The sequence below is a fragment of the Jatropha curcas genome, chromosome 6, assembly GCF_041381405.1.
Source record: "Jatropha curcas cultivar XTBG-Jc1 chromosome 6, XTBG_Jcur_1.0, whole genome shotgun sequence".
Taxonomy (NCBI): Eukaryota; Viridiplantae; Streptophyta; class Magnoliopsida; order Malpighiales; family Euphorbiaceae; genus Jatropha; species Jatropha curcas.
This window is the reverse complement of record NC_143156.1, coordinates 17,016,731-17,036,768: the sequence shown is the minus strand read 5'-3', so window position 1 is coordinate 17,036,768 and position 20,038 is coordinate 17,016,731.

The following is a 20,038-nucleotide window of genomic DNA, read 5'->3' as shown; positions in this document are numbered from 1 at the left end:
TTAATTAATTTCCCTTAACGAGGAGCTTAACCTGGAGTTAAGAAGTGGCCGTCGACTAAATCAGGTACGCAAAACTAAACTCTGTTTTTTTTAATTTTAGCATTTCATGCATGCTTCTTTTCTACTCCTCTTAAATTCTATAACTGCATAAATGCATTCATACCATTAACTAGGCAAATAAATTGCCTCAATTAAATAAATTTAAGCTAAATGCCCGGTTAATTAATGATCGTGGTATTAAAGTTTAAATTCGACAATATTGGCTAAAAGCCTAGTTAATCAATAACTATGGTGAAATTGCCTTTATTTCGAACAAGTTTTGGCTTAAGTCTAATTAATCAATAATTGTGACTAAAAGGCCCTAATTAAACACTTTTTTTATTATGGCAATAAATTGCCTATATTTCAATTTAATTAATCACTTTAGGCAAACAAATTGCCTATAAGTGAAGATTAACCTTTTTAGCGACAAATCGCTTAAATTAAATTTCTTTGGCTAAAAGCCTTCAAACAATTTTTTTTTGGCAAATAAACTGCCTTAAATCAATCAACTTTGGCGACAATCGCCTAATTAACATCATTTGGCAAATTAATTGCCTAAACCAATATTTTGGCTTTAAAAGCCTTAAAACAATTTGTTTTGGCACAAATGCCTTAAAAATCAATCTTTTGGCAAGAATAAGCCCAAATTAAATTCTTTTGGCTAAAAGCCTCAAAATCAACATTTTGGCAACAAATGCCTAAAACAATCAATTCTTTGGCAGAATGCCTAAACAAAAATGCACAAAGCATACACACACTCATGCATTAAGCATCCCATTCAAAGCCCTTCAAAGAAGGCCTATCGAACTACGTTGACTTTGATCTTCCATTCAAACGGAAGTACGTAGGCACGTTCGGGATCTAACCCCGGGCGGCAAGTCGAATCACATAAACATCTTTTTCATTGGTCTAAATTATTTCATCTTCCTTGCAAAACATTCATTCTTAGGTTAGTTCCATCAGCATGACATAGTCTCGGGATCCACCTCGGGTTCGAAGACCATGCCTTAGACATTGGGCTAATTAATCTAGCAACTAGGTTAATTAAAATTGGAGTCACTTAGGGTTTTTCCTAGTTTACCCTAAAACAATTAAACAAGGTGGCGACTCATACATTCACGTGCATTTCTTCCTTTAGTCACATGCATTCACATGCGCCATGACATTTTGGGGAGGGGTCCACAGAACCCGAGGTGGATCCCGAGGCCATGTCATGTTGATGAACTAACCAAAAAAAATGAATGCTTTGCAAGGTGAATGATGTAATTGGACCAATGAAATGTTTAAGTGATTTTGACTTGCCGCTCGGGGTTAAATCCCAAATGTGCCTACATACTTCCGTTTGAATGGAAGATCAAAGTCCACGTAGTTCGATGGGCCTTTTATTTAAAGGGCTTTGAATGGGTATGCTTAATGCATGAATGTATGTATGCTTCGTGCATTTTGTTTAGGCATTTTGCCAAAAAGGTTGATTGATTTGTTGAGGCGTTTATTGCCAAAAGGAAGTGTTTGATTGGGCTTATTGTTGCCAAAAATGGATTAAGGCTTTTAGCCAAAGAGTTTTGTGATTTAGGCAATTTGTTTGCCAAAAGAATGGTTTATTTAAAGGCTTTTAGCCAAAAATGTGTACATTTGAAGGCTTCTAGCCAAAAGTGTTGATTTAGACAATTTATTTGCCAAAAGATGTTGATTGGGCGATTGTCGCCAAAATTGATTGATTTACGGCAATTTATTTGCCAAAAGATTGATTAATTCAAGGCGTCTTGCCAAAAATTGATGTGTAATTTAGGCAATTTGTTGCCAAAATGATTGATTAAACTGTAGGCAATTTGTTGCCGAAAACGTGATTGATTAAGGCTTCTAGCCACAATTATTGATTAATTGGACTTAAGCCGGACTGTTCGAAATAAAGGCAATTAAATCGTAGTTATTAATTAACTAGGCTTTTTAGCCAATAATGTCGGATTTAGCATTAATACCACGATTATTAATTAACCGGGTCTTTAATCTTAATCATATTTGATTGAGGCAGTTTATTTGCCTAATTGATGACATGAATGCGTTTATGCAGTTGTAGAGTTATTAGGAGTAGAAGAGAAATATGCACGAAGTGCTAAAATTAAATGAGCAGAGTTTTGTTTATTTACCTGAGTTAACCGGCGACCGCTTCTTAGCTTCAGCTTGAAAAACTCCGGATTAAGCTCCTCGTTTGGGGAAATTAATTTAGAATTAATTTAATTTAAGTGGCCAAATATCAAAGCAAGAAAACAATAAAAGCTAAATTAAAAATGCAGAAAAGCAGTAAAAGAATCGCAAGGAGCGTAGGGGAGAAGGAGCGTCCGTCAACACAGACTGAGTGAGTAAAACTGAGTGCCCGGGGTCGACGGCAGGGGCCACCGAGGTCGGCAGCAGGTGCCACTGTGGTCGGCGGCAGCTGCCACCGGGGTCGGCTGCAGGTGCCACCGTGGTCGGCGGCAGCTGCCACCGGGGTCGGCGGGCTTGGTAGTCTTTCGTTCTAAAAGCTTTTTCGGGGGTTCCGTACCTCCAAAAAATATTCTGGGACCTGTTCTGCGATCCTCGCAATTTTCCGGACGTTTCAAGTACCATATTGGCATACTTTCGGTGAACTTTCCAAATGGCCTCCGGTCCGGTCGAACTGTTTGCAGTCCGGGAAAATATGCTTTTTGAGCCTCAAAATTTGAGTATTCACAATCTCATTCATTTAATTGCCTTAAAAATATTTTCCAAGGGGCTCGCATATACTTAGGGGAAAGAGAAGCAGATAAGTTTTCATAGCTTATTCATAATGGCCTTAAGTTGCAAACTTATCATAACATATAGAGCGTGCTCACCCTAACATAAGACATCCACGTGTCTAGCATATGATCATAGTTTCTTATCATAATGACATCAAATGCCGAGCATGCTCATCTTACATAATAAATCATATCATGCAACAATTTCACACCAAGTATAATAGAGCCTAAAATCCTTGTTTTAATTCTTAATTCATAATATTTCTCATAAAATTCATTTTCTTTAGTCTTCTTAGAATCATAATGAAAACTTAATTTAAACTTAAGTAATTAATGAAAATTCTCTTACTCAAACATAATTAGTTAACATAGGAAATTTCCAGCATTAAAGTAACCTTGACCCTTGCTGTGTTTTTAAGACATAACTTGAGTTATAGGTCTCCAAATTGAATGAAATTTGATTCATTAGAAAGCTAAGACAAAATGCTACAAATGTTATGAAGGGACCATAGCCCAAACAATCTGTAAGATGGTAAACAAAAGCTAGGAACACAGACCAACAGTCCAAACCTGATTCAACAGAACCAAGTCCAAGGTTTATTAAATTCCTACTTATCCAAACACTCAAATTAAACCAATACAAAACAAGGGAAATTTTAAGATAAGGGAAAAAACTTTCATGAAGAACTCAGAACATAATCTTGCCATTATAATTGTCAAAATGGGCACTCAATTCAAAGATGCATGTGGCTCGGCATAGCAGAGTTAGTTTGGGTGTTTCAGCAATAAGTTGAACTATATGTATCCAAATTAGACAAAAGAGGATGGGTTGGAAAGCTAAGAAGTAGACCTACTTTTATAAAGGGCTCAGACACAAATAGAAAATAAAAAGGATCGAAAATAGTCCTTAATCTCACCCAATAACACATTTTCCCAATTTCAGCTTACTTTACCCATGAAAAGGAACATGCAAGACAAAAGACACAAGGTAGAGATTTCTACCACATACTAAACACTCATCAATCATCATTTTTAGTGCAAAAACCAACAAAGAAAATAAGAGAAACTTATGCCCTTTATCCCTAGTAGGTTCGGCCACTCTTGGAAGAAGAAGAGGAAAATGTTTTCCTCATCAATTCAACATATAGACATGCTTAGAAAACACCCAAGAACACATTTATACAACCAAGGTTCAACAAACAAATCATTTCATACCAAAACTTCACAAATCAAAAAAAAAAAAAAAAAAACAAGGTAAGTGTGTTTATGAACTCTAACCTTAATCACAAGCTTTAACAAGCTTAAATCAAACTCTTTAAGCCTTAGCTTTGCCCTTCTCTTTGGTAGAAGGTTCTCCACCCTTTGACCCAAGTAGGAAAATCTCCAAATTTCATGAAATTAGTCATCAAAAATCACTTCTCTAGCTTCACTCTCTAAGATTAATTTCTTAAATAAAGTTGGGTGGGGTGAATTTGGTGGATTTAGCAAGTAGAAGTTGAAGAAAAATAAAGAGAAGAAGGAGAGGAAGCTGGTGTTGAAGAGAAGAAGAAGAGAAAAAGTGGTTGCTCAATTATTGGAGTTGACCTTTATAAAGCACTAAAGGGTGTTTTGGTCTTTTCCCACAATTGGATGGCTAGGATTGAGTCAATAGTAATCTAATCTAATGGCTGCAAATGTTCTCCAATGAAATTCCTTTAAAATATTATTTATCTCCACAAAATTCTCAAATTTACTCTATAAAAATAATTTCTCAAATTTCCTTAATTAATTTAACACCTTAATTCACTATTCACTAATTATCTAAATTCTCCAAATAAATTAATTACTTACTTTCGACCCATAAAAATCATGTATACATACTCCAAAAATATTAAAGAAAATATAAAATATATATAGTAATTTTTTCGGAACAAAATAATACCAATTCCTGTACCGGTGATACTATTCATAGACCGATAAACTACTATTTTATACACAGAAAAATGGAGCGTTACATGGACACTCTTCCTTAGAAATAAGGATGAGTCATATAACGTGTTTGTTCATCTTTGCAAGAGAATAGAGAATGAGAAAGGATACAGCATTTCTTTGATTAGAAGTGACTATGGAGGAGAATTTGAAAATCAGAAATTTGATGCTTTTTGCAAAGAATCAGGAATCTTCCATTACTTCTCAACACCTAGAACACCCCAGCATAATGGAGTAGTGGAATGCAAGAACACTTCAAGAAATAGCTAGAACATCGCTGAGTGATTCTAAGTTACCAAAGTATTTCTGGGCAGAAGCTGTTAACAATGCATGTTAAATTCTAAACAGGGCTTTGGTAAGATCTAAACTAAAAAAGACTCCATATGAGCTATATAAAGTAGAAAACCAAATATTGGTTATTTTCACATTTTTGGGTGTAAATGTTTTATTCTAGATAACAAGAAAAATCACCTTGCTAAATTTGATGCTAAATCTTATGAAGGAATCTTTCCAAGATATTTCAGTAATAGTAAAGCATATAGGGTGTTTAATAAGAAAACTCTAGTTGTAGAAGAATCTATCCATGTTCTTTGATCAGGGACTGGACCCCCAACTTCGCCCCAAAAGCTAGCTCATAGAGGAAGGACTGAATCCAGCCTTATACACTAGGCCAGGATGTAATCCGCGGGCGATGTGGGACGCATCATCCCCATCCCCATAAGACCCGACTGCCTCAGTCGGCGTTGTGACGAACCCCATGAGTCACTGACCCTACAGAGCTAGAGCTCTGATACCAAATGATAAGGGACTGGACCCCTAACTTTGTACCAAAAGCTAGCTCATAGAGGAAGGACTGAACCCGGCCTTATACACTAGCTCAGGATGCACTCCATGGGCGATGTGGGATGCATCATCCCCACCCCCATAAGACCCGACTGCCTCAGTCGGCTTTCTGACGAACCCAATGAGACCCTAACCCCACGGAGCCAGAGCTCTGATACTAAATGATAAGGGACTGGACCCTTAACTTCGCCCCAAAAGCTAGCTTGTAAAGGAAGGAGTGAATCCAGCCTTATACATTAGGCTAGGATGTACTCTGCGGGCGATGTGGGACGCATCATTGTTTTTGATGAATCTAATTCTACTTCTAGAATTTTAGAAAATGATGATATTGTATATTTCGATCAAGAAAAACAAAATGAACAGTTACAACAACTAGAACAGCCAGAAAGCAAGCAGAATGTTGATAATCAGGTTGAACTAGAAGATGAACATAAAGATTAGAATGCAAATGAAAGTCAAATGCCAGAAACAAAAAATGAAAATTCTAAATTACCAAAAGTGTGGCGGTTCCACAAGTATCATCCTTAAGAGGATATCATGGACAACCCTTCAGAAAGGATGATGACTATAGCTCAACTTAAGAGATATTTTGATAATGTTGCTTTCGTTTCTCAATTAGAACCTAAGAATTTAGAAGATGCTCAAAATGATGAAAGTTAGATTCTTGCCATGTAAGAAGAACTAAATCAGTTTGAGATAAACCAAGTTTGGAAACTTGATTCTAGACCTAAAAACCATTCTATTATTGGAACAAAATGAGTGTTTAGAAATAAGCTTGATGAACAAGGTAATGTTGTGAGAAACAAAGCAAGGTTAGTGGCTCAAGGTTACAACCAAGAAGAGGGCATCGATTCTGATGAGACCTTTGCTCTGGTTGCTAGACCTGAGGCCGTTAGAATGCTTTGCGCATTTGCATGTTTTAAAAATTTCATGTTATATCAAATGGATTTGAAAATTTTCTTTTCTAAATGAAGAAGTGTATGTTGAACAACCACCTGATTTTGAAGTTTATGATAAACCAAACCATGTTTACAAACTTACTAAAGCATTTTATGGTTTAGGATAAGCTCCTAGAGCTTGGTATGAAAGATTAAGTAAGTTTTTGTTAGAAAATGGTTTTTCCAGAGGAAAGGTTGATACTATACTATTTATTAAGAATAAAGCACCTGATATTCTAGTTGTGCAAATTTATGTTGATGATATAATCTTTGGTTCTACTAATGACTTTCTCTATAAGGAATTTTCTAAGACTATGCGGGTGAGTTTGAAATGAATATGATGGGGCAATTAAACTTCTTCCTTGAACTTCAAATCAAACAATGTGACAATGGAATTTTTATAAACCAAGGCAAGTACACTTGAGAATTGTTAAAAAGGTTCAAAATGGAGAATGCCAAGGTATACAGTACACCAATGAGTCCATCCTTAAAATTAAAAAAAGATGAAAATGGAAAGGATGTGGATATTAAATTGTTTAGAAGTATGATTGGTTCTTTACTATATCTAACTGCAAGCATACTTGACTTTCACTTTAGTGTTTGTTTATGTGCTAGATGTCAATCATGTCCCAAAGAATCTCATTTAATTGCTGTAAAAAGAATTCTAAGGTATCTTTATGGAACTTTCAAATTTAGGTCTGTGGTATTCTAAAGATGATACATTTTGACCTTGTTGGGCATAGTGATTCTGATTTTGCAGGAAGTAGAATAGATAGAAAGAGTACGCCTGGAACTTGCCAGTTTCGAGGTAGTGCCCTTCTATCATGGTTTAGCAAGAAATAGACTTCTGTTGCTCTCTCTACTACAGAAGTAGAATATATTGCGGCTGGAAGCTATGTTGCAAAAGTTTATGGATCAAACAACAATTAGCAGACTATGGTCTAAAATTAGAAACAGTTCCAATCAAATGTGACAACATTAGCGCTATCAACTTATCTAAGAATTCAGTCCAGCACTCTAGAACCAAGCATATAGAACTCAGATATCACTTCATATGTGATCATGTTAAAAAAGGTGATATAGTGATTGAGTTCATTCCTACAGAAAAGCAATTAGCAAATATTTTTACTAAACCATTAAGTCAAAGCCAATTTTACTTACTTAGAAGAGAACTAGGTATGTTAGTTCTAAACTCTTAACTTTAGAACTCTATATGTTCTAAATAGTTTCTATATTTGAGATTGAAAGACCTATTCTGTATTATGTTTTAAGATTCTATTCTGCGTAACTTTGAAAAACGTTTTTGTATCTAAAAGAGCTATATAAGGTTTTGATGTTGAATTCTAATGTTACCATCTACATCAGATTCTATTTTTAGACAAATCAAAACAGTCAATTTTTTTTAATTATGTTATTTTTATTTATTTTATTTTATTTTGATTCTTTATTTTATTTTATTTTATTTATTTTATTTCACTTTCATTTTTTTTGCGGCAATTTTTTTCGTTAGTTCTTTTATTTTAAATTTTGCTAATTTTTTAAAGTCAGTTCAGTTTTGCTTTAAACCTTTTTTATTCTTTTAGTTTTCTTCTCTCTTCCACGCCTTTGTCATAACTTCTGTTTTAATTCATTTCTCTCTTTCCTAAAATCATAACTTCTCTAAATTAATTATTTTCTCTTCTCTATCTCTTTCTCATAATGAAACCCTAACTCCTATCTGTTCCAAAACCCTAAACATGACAAAATCCAATTCCACCTCTTCCTCCTCTGATTCTTTGACTGAAAAAGAATTACAACTTCTCAGGAAGTTAACTAAGAAGTAAGAAAAGCAAGAATCGGGACTGAAGAAATTGGTAATGGAATCAAGTTCAAGAAAGGAAAAATTGAAAGCAAATCAAAGAAATTGAAAGGGAAAGAAAAAGCAAAAGGAAAGATTTTGGCTTCTCATGGCAAAGGTAAATTTGTCCTACCCCAAATCCTCTTATGTGCTCTTATGTGATTGATTAGAAGCTCCTTGGGAAACTAGAGTTCGATTTTAAAGAGTTATTTGAGTTTCAAGGGTGGATAAAGTTCTTATCTATGAATAAGCCTTGCTATGAGAATGTGGTGAAAGAATTTTATGGCTCTCTTAAAGCCACTGGTCTAGAAGTGTTCTCTGTGAAAATTGATGGAGAAATAGATTGTTATCCTACACAGACCTGAGCGACATTTTGTGAATACTCAAATTTTGAGGCTCAAAAAAAGGCCAGTTTTCCCGGCCGCAGCAGTGGTGGTCGCCCTTAAAGGCGGCGGCAGCCGCCGGCGATAGCGGCTGCAGTCGCCTGTGAATACCTAATTTTTAAGGCTCAAAAAGCCTGTTTTCCTAGACTGCAAACAGTTCGGCCGGGCCGAAAGCCATTCGGGAAGTTCACCAGAACTATGCCAATATGGTACTTGAAATGTCCGAAAAATTATGAGGATCGCGGAACTGATCCCGGAATATTTTTTGGAGGTCCGAAACTCCCGAAAAAGCCTCCGGAACGAGAAAAAAAAAGAGCACACGGGTCGATGTGCCCGCCCTCAGGGGTGGGCACGCCCGCCCCCATGGGGCAGGCATGCCCGCCCCCTCAAGGGCGGTCCAGCCCCCCCCTCAAGGGCAGGCACGCCCACCCTCAAGGGCGGTCCAGCCCGCCCCACTGAGGCGGGCACGCCCGCCCTCAAGGGCGGGCATGCCCGCCACCAAGGGGCAGGCACGCCCGCCTCCTTGAGGTGGGCACGCCCGCCTCCCTGAGGTGGGCACGCCCGCCCTCAAGGGTGGGCATGCCCGCCCCCAAGGGGCAGGATCGCCCGCCCCCCTGAGGCGGGCACGCCTGCCCTCGGGTCTCCTTTTTTCCTATAAAATTGGCCCCCGGGCCTCCGTTTTTACTCACTCAGTCTGTGTTGACGGACGCTCCTTCTCCCCTACGCTCCTTGCGATTCTTTACTGCTTTTCTGCATTTTAGTTTAGCTTTATTGCTTTCTTTGCTTTGTTAAGTGATCATTAAAATTTAAATTAATTAATATTACCTTAACGAGGAGCTTAACCTGGAGTTAAGAAGCGGCCATCGATTAAATCAGGTACATGAACTAAACTCTGCCTATTTAATTTTAGCACTTCATGCATGCTTCTTTTCTACTCCTAAATAACTCTACCACTGAATAAATGCATCCACATCATAATTAGGCAAATAAATTGCCTCAATTAAATAAATTTAGGCTAAAAGCCCGGTTAATTAATAATCGTGGTATTAAAGCCTAAATCCGACAATATTGGCTTAAAGCCTAGTTAATCAATAACTATGGTATGATTGCCTTTATTTCAAACAGTTTCGGCTTAAGTCCAATTAATCAATAGTTGTGACTAAAAAGCTTTTAATAAAACACGTTTTTCTTGGCAATAAATGGCCTACATTACAATTTAATTGATCACTTTTGGCAAACAAATTGCCTATAAGTGAGATTAATCCTTTTCTTAGCGACAAATCGCTTAAATCACTCATTTTGGCTAAAAGCCTTCAAACAATTGCTTTTGGCAAATAAATTGCCTTAAGTCAATCAATTTTGGCGACAATCGCCTAAATAATCATCTTGTGGCAAGCAACTTGCCTAAATCAACTCATTTTGGCTAAAAGCCTTCAAATAATCAATTTTGGCGACAATCGCCTAAAATCAATCATTTTGGCAATCAAATTGCCTAAATCACTCTTTTTGGCTAAAAGCCCTAAAATCAACATTTTTGGTAACAAATGCCAAATCAAATCAATCAATTCTTTGGCAAAATGCCTAAACAAAATGCACGAAGCATACACACACCCATGCATTAAGCATACCCATTCAAAGCCCTTTTAAAAAGGCACATCGAACTACGTTGACTTTGATCTTCCATTCAAACGGAAGTACGTAGGCACGTTAGGGATTTAACCCCGAGCGGCAAGTCTAAAATCACATAAGCATTTTTTAATTAGTCCAAATTACATTAATCGCCTTGCAAAGCATTCACTCATGGTTAGTTTCATCAACATGACATAGTCTCGGGATCCACCTCGGGTTCGTAGACCATGCCTTAACATTGGGTTAATTAATCTAGCATTTAGGTTAATTAAAATTGGAGTCACTTAGGGTTTTTCCTAGTTTACCCTAAAATAATTAAACAAGGTGGCGACTCATACATTCACGTGCATTTCTGCCCTTAGTCACATGCATTCATATGCCATGATGTTTGGGGAGGGGTTCACACATTTATAAAATTCCACATAGAGGTCTAGGTTAAATAAAATTAAGGAAACCACTAGAGTTGATGAGTATAAAAAGGATGAGTTTATAAGAAAAATCACTAGCAAGGGAACTGCAGAAAAATAGAGTGTGATTCAATGCTCTTATCTTAATGATAATATTAAGTGGTTGTACAAATTAGTTGTGCACTACATCTATCTTAAAAGCGGCTCTCTCACTTATGTTAATCAGGTTGAATTATGCATAATGTTACACATAGTTGGAAACAAACCTTTTAATTTGTGTCATAGTATTTGTGATAAGATGTAGAGTAATCCCAAAAAGCTGCCCTATTGAAACACCCCATAATTTTATTTTCGAAACTTTTGAATTTTTATTAAATCAAAAATTAGAAATTTTGACTGCATGGGCTGCAAATACTGTGTAATCTTGTCTGCATCTAAATTCGCGAGTTGGGCCCAAGCCCAAAATATAGTATCGCAACATCTAACCGAGAATTTTCTAAACTCCTTCAAAATTATTTTGGGCATTAAATATTAAATCAATTAAAACAAATTAACTGGACCTGTAAACCAAGCAAAATTGGGCCAAATTTTTGAATTGAGCAAAACCGATTCGAATCGAACCGGAATGGCCTAGAAAACTCTAGAAACTGCCTCTCTTCTTTCTTTTTTTTCCTCTCCTTCTCCAACGCGTTTTCCCTTCCCTTTCGATTTTTCCTTCCTTCTCCGGCCACCAGCCATTGATTCCGGCAAGTGAGCACTCAAACTGCAAGCGCTCGACGAAAGGAATCCATCTGTGATTCTGGTTTTAGCAGTGGAGGTCGGCAGCAAGAGAGATCAGACGGAAAAGATTTGCACCCTGCGATCCATTTTTCTGTCGATCCTCACCGATTTTATTGATTTTTAGGCCATGAGGTGAGCGCAAAATAACTCCTCTCTTCCCCTGCTTCTGTTTTATGGCGCCAATCTTGAGTAATGTCGCCTGGATCAGAAGAACCCAAAGAGGGCGGCTGGCCGAAGGTTTAGAGGCAATTTACCAAACAGGGCACACTCAGCTCAAATTGGTTATATATTTGAGGTCCTTGCATGATTTCGAGCATTTTGGTGTGTGGGTTGCACAATTTTGGCTATTTGGATTTCTCTGGTCACCATGCATGGCGGCCGGCGGTGGTGCTCCGCCGACTAGCCGACGACACTCCGGCAAGGTCCCAAGAGGCAAAAACATCTCCTCTTCGTGCGGATCGTGGAATCGTAGTCTGATTTTCGAATGGTACGCTCTAAGACTTAGTTCTCATTTTTGGTATAAGTTCCAAATTTTAAATTATTGGTAGATTAAGCTAAAATTGAATAAATAGTTAATTAAAGGACTTATGTTGGATTGGTAGTGTGGTTTCTGATTATAAAATTAGAACAGCTTAGCACTTAATTCTTTGCATGTGAAAACACAACTAATAGACTAGAATAGTTAATTAAATATGATTCCTGTTAGGGAACTTTGATAGATAGACTTATTTAATTCTGAAAATTAGGAATATAAGTCATTTTGAATATTTTTAACCTTTAAGTTAGGTTAGTTGAATATTGAAGTAGATATAATTAAATAACAAGAACTTAAAATATTTGAATAGTAGAAAGCGTGCCGTAAAAAGACTTAGTCAATTGTTTAGATAACTATTAATTTAGTTTAACTAGGATCGATTAGTTGGTATATATGAAAAGATAGATAACTATACTTGTATACAACATCACTGATGAATTTGAATTGGAGTAAAATTTTAACAAATGACGGAATGCAAACGGTGAACGTTGACTTACGAAGATGGCAGTTGGGGTATGATTGATGAATATGATTATGGTGGATGAAAATTTAGTTTGATTGATTGCCCGATGAATGAGCTTTGAGAATTGTGGTTTAGTCAAATTTTACGAGAGGTTCTGCCGTAATTTTGATAGAATCTAGGTTAGTCATAATTAATAATTAAGTTAATAGGTTTATTTAGATTAATTCTTTAACTTTATATATAATAAATAAAGTTCTTTATTTGTTTAATTATTGTTTATTTATTTATTTATTTTTCATGGATAAATTATTATAATGTATTGTTAATTACTACTCCCTTTATTTAATTGTAACTGAATATGAATGTCTAATTGTGCATTTGCATCATGATATTTAATGCTTGTTATGTTTGCATTTAACTACAATGCTTGATTAATTGTGATGTGACATTGCTGTACCTTGTTTGTGTGGAATTGGGATGAAGTAGGTCAACATGGGTTTGTGAGGACGATATTGGAAATGATGAAAATGTGGAATTTGACTGTCAGCCAGGTATAGGGAGATCGGCGCCCCCGTGTGCATCCGATGATATGATATGGATGATATGAAAAAACACAGGGTGGCCTCCTATTGGTATGGAAAAGAAAAGAGAGAACGGAAAAACAATGAGAGGCCCGGTCAAGTGAGGATTAGATCAGTCGGTCATGTATGGGGGATTGGCTCCCTGGTGCACACGTCATGAGAGGATGGGCCATGTGGGAGGACAGCTCATCAAGGGTTTCGATGATGCCACAGACCAATTTCCACATGATGCGATTATGTGAAGATATTTATATTTGTGAGTACTATTGTTATGCCATCTATGTGATCACCTGCATGATCATATAACTAGTCGGATGATTAGACGAGTATACTTACACATTCGTGTGAATGCATGTATTGTGCAATAATTATTATTTCTTATAAAACTCACATGTCTTGTTTAACTTTTCTGGAAGTAGATTCTTCCAAACCCCTGTCAAAGCTCTATTTCCTTTATCGCAGAGCTAAAAAAGAAAATATTTAATTCTAGTATGTAGTGTAATTGTGAGTTTACAAAATCTAAATGTACTATTTAATATTGAACTCTGCAGTTGTAGGAATAAAATTAATAAACCGATGAGAATGTTCAATTAATCATTTATAAAAATGCTTGAATCTATTAGCCCATATTATGTGTATATTGTTTTATTTTTGGGCCCGAGCTATAAATTGTTTAAGATGTTAAATTTAGGCCAAAGAATAATAAAATAATGAGATTTATGATGCATGACAATATGGGCTGGGTGTTTGAAACAGACATTGATATAGTTAAGTTTTACAGTTTAGGCTTACTATGGGTCTCGAGGGCCTTAAGCTTACCTGGGCCCTAGTGCCGGTCCAGCCCATGGAAACGGGTCGTGACAACTATGGTATGGTGTTGACTCTTATTTTTGAGTTTCTAAGAGTAGGTTCAGCAAAAGAGTGTCACACATTTTCAAAGTCAGATAGCAATTCTTTGAAACTGAAAGATGAAGAAGATAAGGAAGAAAAGAAAAAGAAGGTATTTTGGAAAAAGAAAAAACTGAGAAAGACAAAACAGAAAAGGAGAAATTAAGTCTAGAAAAACAAGAAACTGAGAGTAAGAAGAAAAGGAGATTGGAAAAAGGAAAAGGGAAATTAGAAGAAGTAGAAAAAGAGAAATGGGAAGAAATAGAAAAGGAAAAAGAAAAAGGAGCTGTGTCAGAAATAGAACCAGAAAAAGAATAAGGAAAAGAGAAGGAAAGGAAGCTGAGATTGAAACTGAAGCGCCTCAAGATAAAAAGGATTTTGTGGATCCTGGAAGCAATGAACTTGAGACAACTAGAAAGGAAGAAGAAGTAGTGTTGAGGATGCTAGTAATGCTGAAACTGAGAAATTAAAAATAAGTGATGAAGAGGTAAAGGAGCCAGAAACTGAATCCAAGAAGACTTCATAATACTTATCAACACAGAAGAGTAGAGAGGCAATGTTGAATAGAATGGAAAAAGATCTCATTGAAGAGCATAATAGGGAACTTGATGAGGCTATCAAGCGTGGTAAGGCTGTGGTAGCACACACTCAGTCTCTTATTGAGTCTATGGAAAAGGTAAAGAATGTAAATGAAAAAAAGACTTGCTACTCTCAAAGTTAAGGCTACGCCCTCCATTCCTATTTCTGAAAAGCCTAAAAGAGTTAAGCATATTGCTTGGAGGGATAAAGTTCATGGAAGAAAACCTCCTCTGCATTCTTCTTCTAAAAGATTGGAGAATCCAGCTGAGACCTCACTTGCTCAGAATCTCCAAAGTTCTAAAAGGCTCAGAACTTATTCAAAACCCTACCAACCTATTCTAACTATGTTTTTATTTTGTTTTGTGAACATTTTTTTTTTATTTTGCTCTATTCTCTATTTGTGTTTGTAGTTTATTTTTATTATACTTTGTTTAGAATTTTCTAGCTCTATTATTTTTGTTTCTATATCTATTTTGTTCTGATTTACTAACCTCTTTTATGATGACAAAAAGGGGGAGAATACAGTGTACTTGATGCTTGAGTACTTGGAGGAGAACATAGTACATTTTATTTAAGTACTTAATTTCTTTGCTTATCATGTTCTAATCTGTGCATTTTTATTCTAATGTATGTGAACAGAATATGCTTTGTATGCTCTGATTGTTAGACTTTAATACTTAGTTATGCTCTGATTGTTAGACTTTAGAACTTAGTTTTAAATTATAACGTATGCTCTGTTTGTTAGACTTAACTTAGTTTTAATTCTAATATTAGTTTCTAAACTCTGTTTGTTAGACTTAGAACTTAATTTTAATTCTAATGTCAGTTTCTATATCTATATTCTGTTCTAATTCCCACAGATATTATATTGCACTTATTCAGTGGAGTTTTATATAAGCTCTAATCTTGCTTCATGATAAATCATTTATGTTTAGCACTTGTATTTTGTTGACATACATAAATTTAGGGGGAGCACATGATTTTATGTTTGATAAATTTATTGGTTTTGTCATCATCAAAAAGGGGGAGATTGTTGGCTCAATGGTTAATTTTATATTGAGATTTTGATAATTATGCAAAATAAATAAATTTAATATTTTGTATCTGCATAGAAACCATGCCCTTGGATTTAAAAGATGTTCTGGTTTGTTTGCCCATTTGACAAGCGTCACAAATGTGATCTTTTTCAAATTTCAACTTTGGCAAACCTCGAACCAAATCTTTCTTAGACAGTTTAGAAATAAGGTGGATGCTTGCATATCCAAGTCTTCTATGCCATAACCAACTAGAATTATCAACAGAAACTAAACATATATCCTGGTTATGCATATCAGAGAGATTTACTGGGTATATATTCCCAAACCTTTTTCCAACAAATAAAGTTTTATTATCATGCATGTTCTGAACTTCACAATGAGAAGGTTCAAAGATCACTCTTCTATTTTTATCACAAATTTGACTAACACTTAACAAGTTATAATGTAATCCCTCTACTAAGCATACATCTTCTATTGAAGGATTAGAACCTACCACACCAATACCAACGATTTTACCCTTTGCTTTGTCTCCAAAGCTTATTGTACCTCCCTTTTAATTTTCTAATCTAGTGAACTTCTTTCTATCACCAGTCATATGCCTAGAGCAAGCGCTGTCCATGTACCACATTTCTATTATCAGCTCACTCCTTAGGCACACCTGAAAAGATAAAGTAGATTTAGGTACCCAACTCATTTTGGGTCCTGGAGGGTTACTGGTAACAGGTGCATTTAGCTTACTATGATTTTTCTTTCTGTTGAAACTTTGATGTTCTAAAGTCACAACATTAGAAACAACATTTTTCTTATTAGAAACATGATTCAGTTTAGAAATGCGATCATAGCTAGAACTTGTCTTTTCTTTAGAAAACAATTCTGAAATTGATTTTAGAATTTTAATTTCAGTTTTTAAAGATTCATTTTCAGAATTCAGATTTTTACATTTTTCTTCAAAGTGTGTCAGATTTTCAGAAAATCTATTATTACAATTTTTAAGATCTTTGATCTCTATGATAAGATCTTTGCATGTAACTTCTTGATAAAAAGCATCTTTCAAACGATTACATTCATTTTTTAATTTTCTGAAATCCTTCTTTAGAACTTTATGCTTTCTAACAAGCTTCTCAAACTCATTGCAAAGATTATTGTAAGTATCTAGAAGATCATTTTCTGATTCAGGTTCAGAAATACTTACAGTTCTTTCTTCATGCTTTCGGACCGTTGCATCTATTTCATTGATTTCAACTTTCTATGGTGAAGTCAGAGCGCTGATTTCTTTGGAGTCGGAATCAATAGTAGACATTAAACAAATATTAGCTATTCTTCTTGATCACTTTGGCTTTCAGAATTAGAATTATCTGAATCACTCCAAGCAGCTATGAATGCCTGCTTCAGCTTCTCTTTTGTTGACTTCTTTTTCAATTTAGGACAATTGGGTTTGATATGTCTGGGTTTATTGCATTCATAACAAACCACCTCAGAAGGTTCTTTCTTAGGTAAGTTGCTATTTTTGGGTGGAAAATTCTTTTTGATAAACTTTTTGTGTGGCCTTCCACTCTTTCTATAGAACTTTTTAAATCTTTTAGCAACAAGTGCTAAATCATCACTATCAAGATCAGAAGAACTTTCTTCACTAGAAACTACTTTCAAAGCCAGTCCTTTCTTTTTCTTATCTTCTACAGTTAAAGAAGATTTCATTTTTTTCTGAAACAAGAGCTCCTATAAGATAATCATAAGTGACGGATGTCTCTTTGTAATTCATAACAGTTCCTATAGAATCCCATTTTTAGGTAGAATTCTAAGGATTTTCTTAACAAGCTCATCTTCTGAAATTTCCTTTCCGAGAGTTCTCAAAGGATTAACTATATTAGTAAATCTAGAATTTAACTCTACAATAGTTTCACCTTCCTTCATACTAAACATTTCATATTCTCTCCAAAGGATATTTATTCTGGATTCCTTTACTCTATTTGTACCCTCATAGGTAACTCTAAAATTTTCCCAAACTTCTGTTGCAGATCTACATCCAGACACCTTGTTGTATTCTGTTGCATCTAAAGCACAATGAAGAAAATTAATAGCTTTTGCATTTATAGAAATATCATTCCAATCAGCATCTGTATATTCTTCTTCTGTTTTTCTAATACTCTCATTTTCTACAATTTTCATAGGAATACGAGGACCAGTAATAACATTCCTCCAGCAGTTTATATATATTGATTTCATGAAATTTTCCATTCTGGTTTTCCAATTAGAGTAATTAGAACTATTGAACAAAGGAGGTCTAGAAACAGATTGACCTTCTAAAGAGGTAAGAGGAAGTAGGGTTGCCATGGGATCTTATCTCTTAAGCTGTTAAGCCTTGGTAAGTTAAGAGCCAAAGCTCTGATACCAGATTATGGTTCCGTATATGAATGGCACAACCCAAGAGGGGGGTGAATTGGGTTTTCTAAAAATATAAATTTTAGCTTTAAAAACAAAATACAGAATTCTAAGTGCAGCGGAAAAAATAATGAACTTGTGAAAATAAGTTATTGATTACAACTACCTCATAATGTTCTATTCAGAGAAAATAGAAAGACTTTGCGAAGTGCAGCTATCAATTAGAACTGCTTCACAATGTCTTATTCAATTATCAGAACTACTTTATGACGGAAAGCTATTGTAATTAGAACTTCCTCATAAAGTTTAGAAAATCATATAGGACTGTGTGAGAGACAGTTATTGAAATCAGAACTGCTTCACAAAGCTTTAATCAAGCTTAGAAAACTGATTAGAAACCCAAGTAGTGAAATATACTGTAAATAGAAGAACAGTTTAGAACTTGGTATATTCACTTATCAGAATTCCAGAGTTCTAATATTCAGAGAAGATAAGACTTATTTCAGTTTTAGAATATCAAAACCATTAATAACTTTAGCATTTCTAGAGTGTAAACAGAAGTGTGAGTAAAATAGTATCAAGCAAAACTTCAGAAATTAAAAAGATCAACACAGTGATTTATAGTGGTTTGGCACTAACTCGACTACATCCACTCCCCAAGACTCATCTTGAGATCTTCAACTATGTTATCTCTTTTCAAGGGTAAGAGACAAACCAATAGTATAAGGCAATAGATTAACACCTAGATCTACCCTTTATCCCACTAGATTTTCCAAAGGTTTTAGTTAACCTCAACCCTTTCTGTTTTTGGCAAAGTACAGAAACTCAATTCAAGACACTAGAATCTCTCTCACGGAGAAGGTCGCTTGATAACCACTTTAACAATAGCTTCTCACTAAACTATTACACAAATGTTTATCAAATAGAAACCTGTCTACTAAAGATTAAAGAATCTAAATAGATAGACAGAAATGCAAATATAAGCATAGGAATAACAGTTTTTCAGATTAGAAAAAATTGTTTAGAAAATAGAACTATTTTTCAAAAAAATTTGTTATAAAAATTCTTTTCTCTTTTAAAGATAAAAATGTAAAGTATAAAGATGAAAAGAAATAACGGGGTAGAGAGTAAGTTTTGAGAGATAAAAGATATGATCAATAGGTGGATACTCTTAAAACGAAAACTCTTTCTTCCACGTTTTTCAAGAATGAAAACGCCTTTTTATAGAGAGGTCTGTGACTCTCATTTTAGAAAGTAAAAATCTCTTTTTCAAATCTGAATATTGTCTTTCCTTATTTAGAAGATACGGAAATCTTTGTTACCAAAACTTTTGAGTCAATATTCTATCTTTTTGGTAAGTAAATAAGAGACAATCTTTCTTTCCTTTAAAATAAAGATTTTCGAAAGTAAGTACTTGAATAAATATTTTCCGAAAAGATTTTTCTTACCAAAACGGATAAAAATAATATATTTCTTTATTTTAGGTAAGAGGATAAATCAAGATTCTTAGATCTTCAAAAAGGTTTTGTTCCGTAATTGAAGTCCATAAGATCTTTATTCGATTTATTCTTATTACCAAAATTGTTAGAGACATAGTCTCTTTAATTTAGGTAATTTGAACATTTCGAATTTTAAGAGAATTTTGAAAAACAATTTTTAACGAAAAAATCAAGGAATGAAAAGATTTATTTTGAAGAACTATTTTCGAAAAATAATTTTGATGAGAGAAAATTGGTTTTTGTGCTTATAATTGAATGTTATCTCTATCCTACAATGAATCCTAAAAATCTAACCACTAGGGTCTTCGAATGTCTTCATAATCTTTCGATTTGTAGGACTTGCCTTGTTCATTTATTGCTTTCCATATGTATTCTGCATAAAATATTATTAGAACAAGTAATATAATTCAAATTTATTTGTTTGGTTTTAATTATCAAAATTCCGAGATTAGAATTTGACCCTTGAGCCAACATGCTATGATTCTTAATTACAT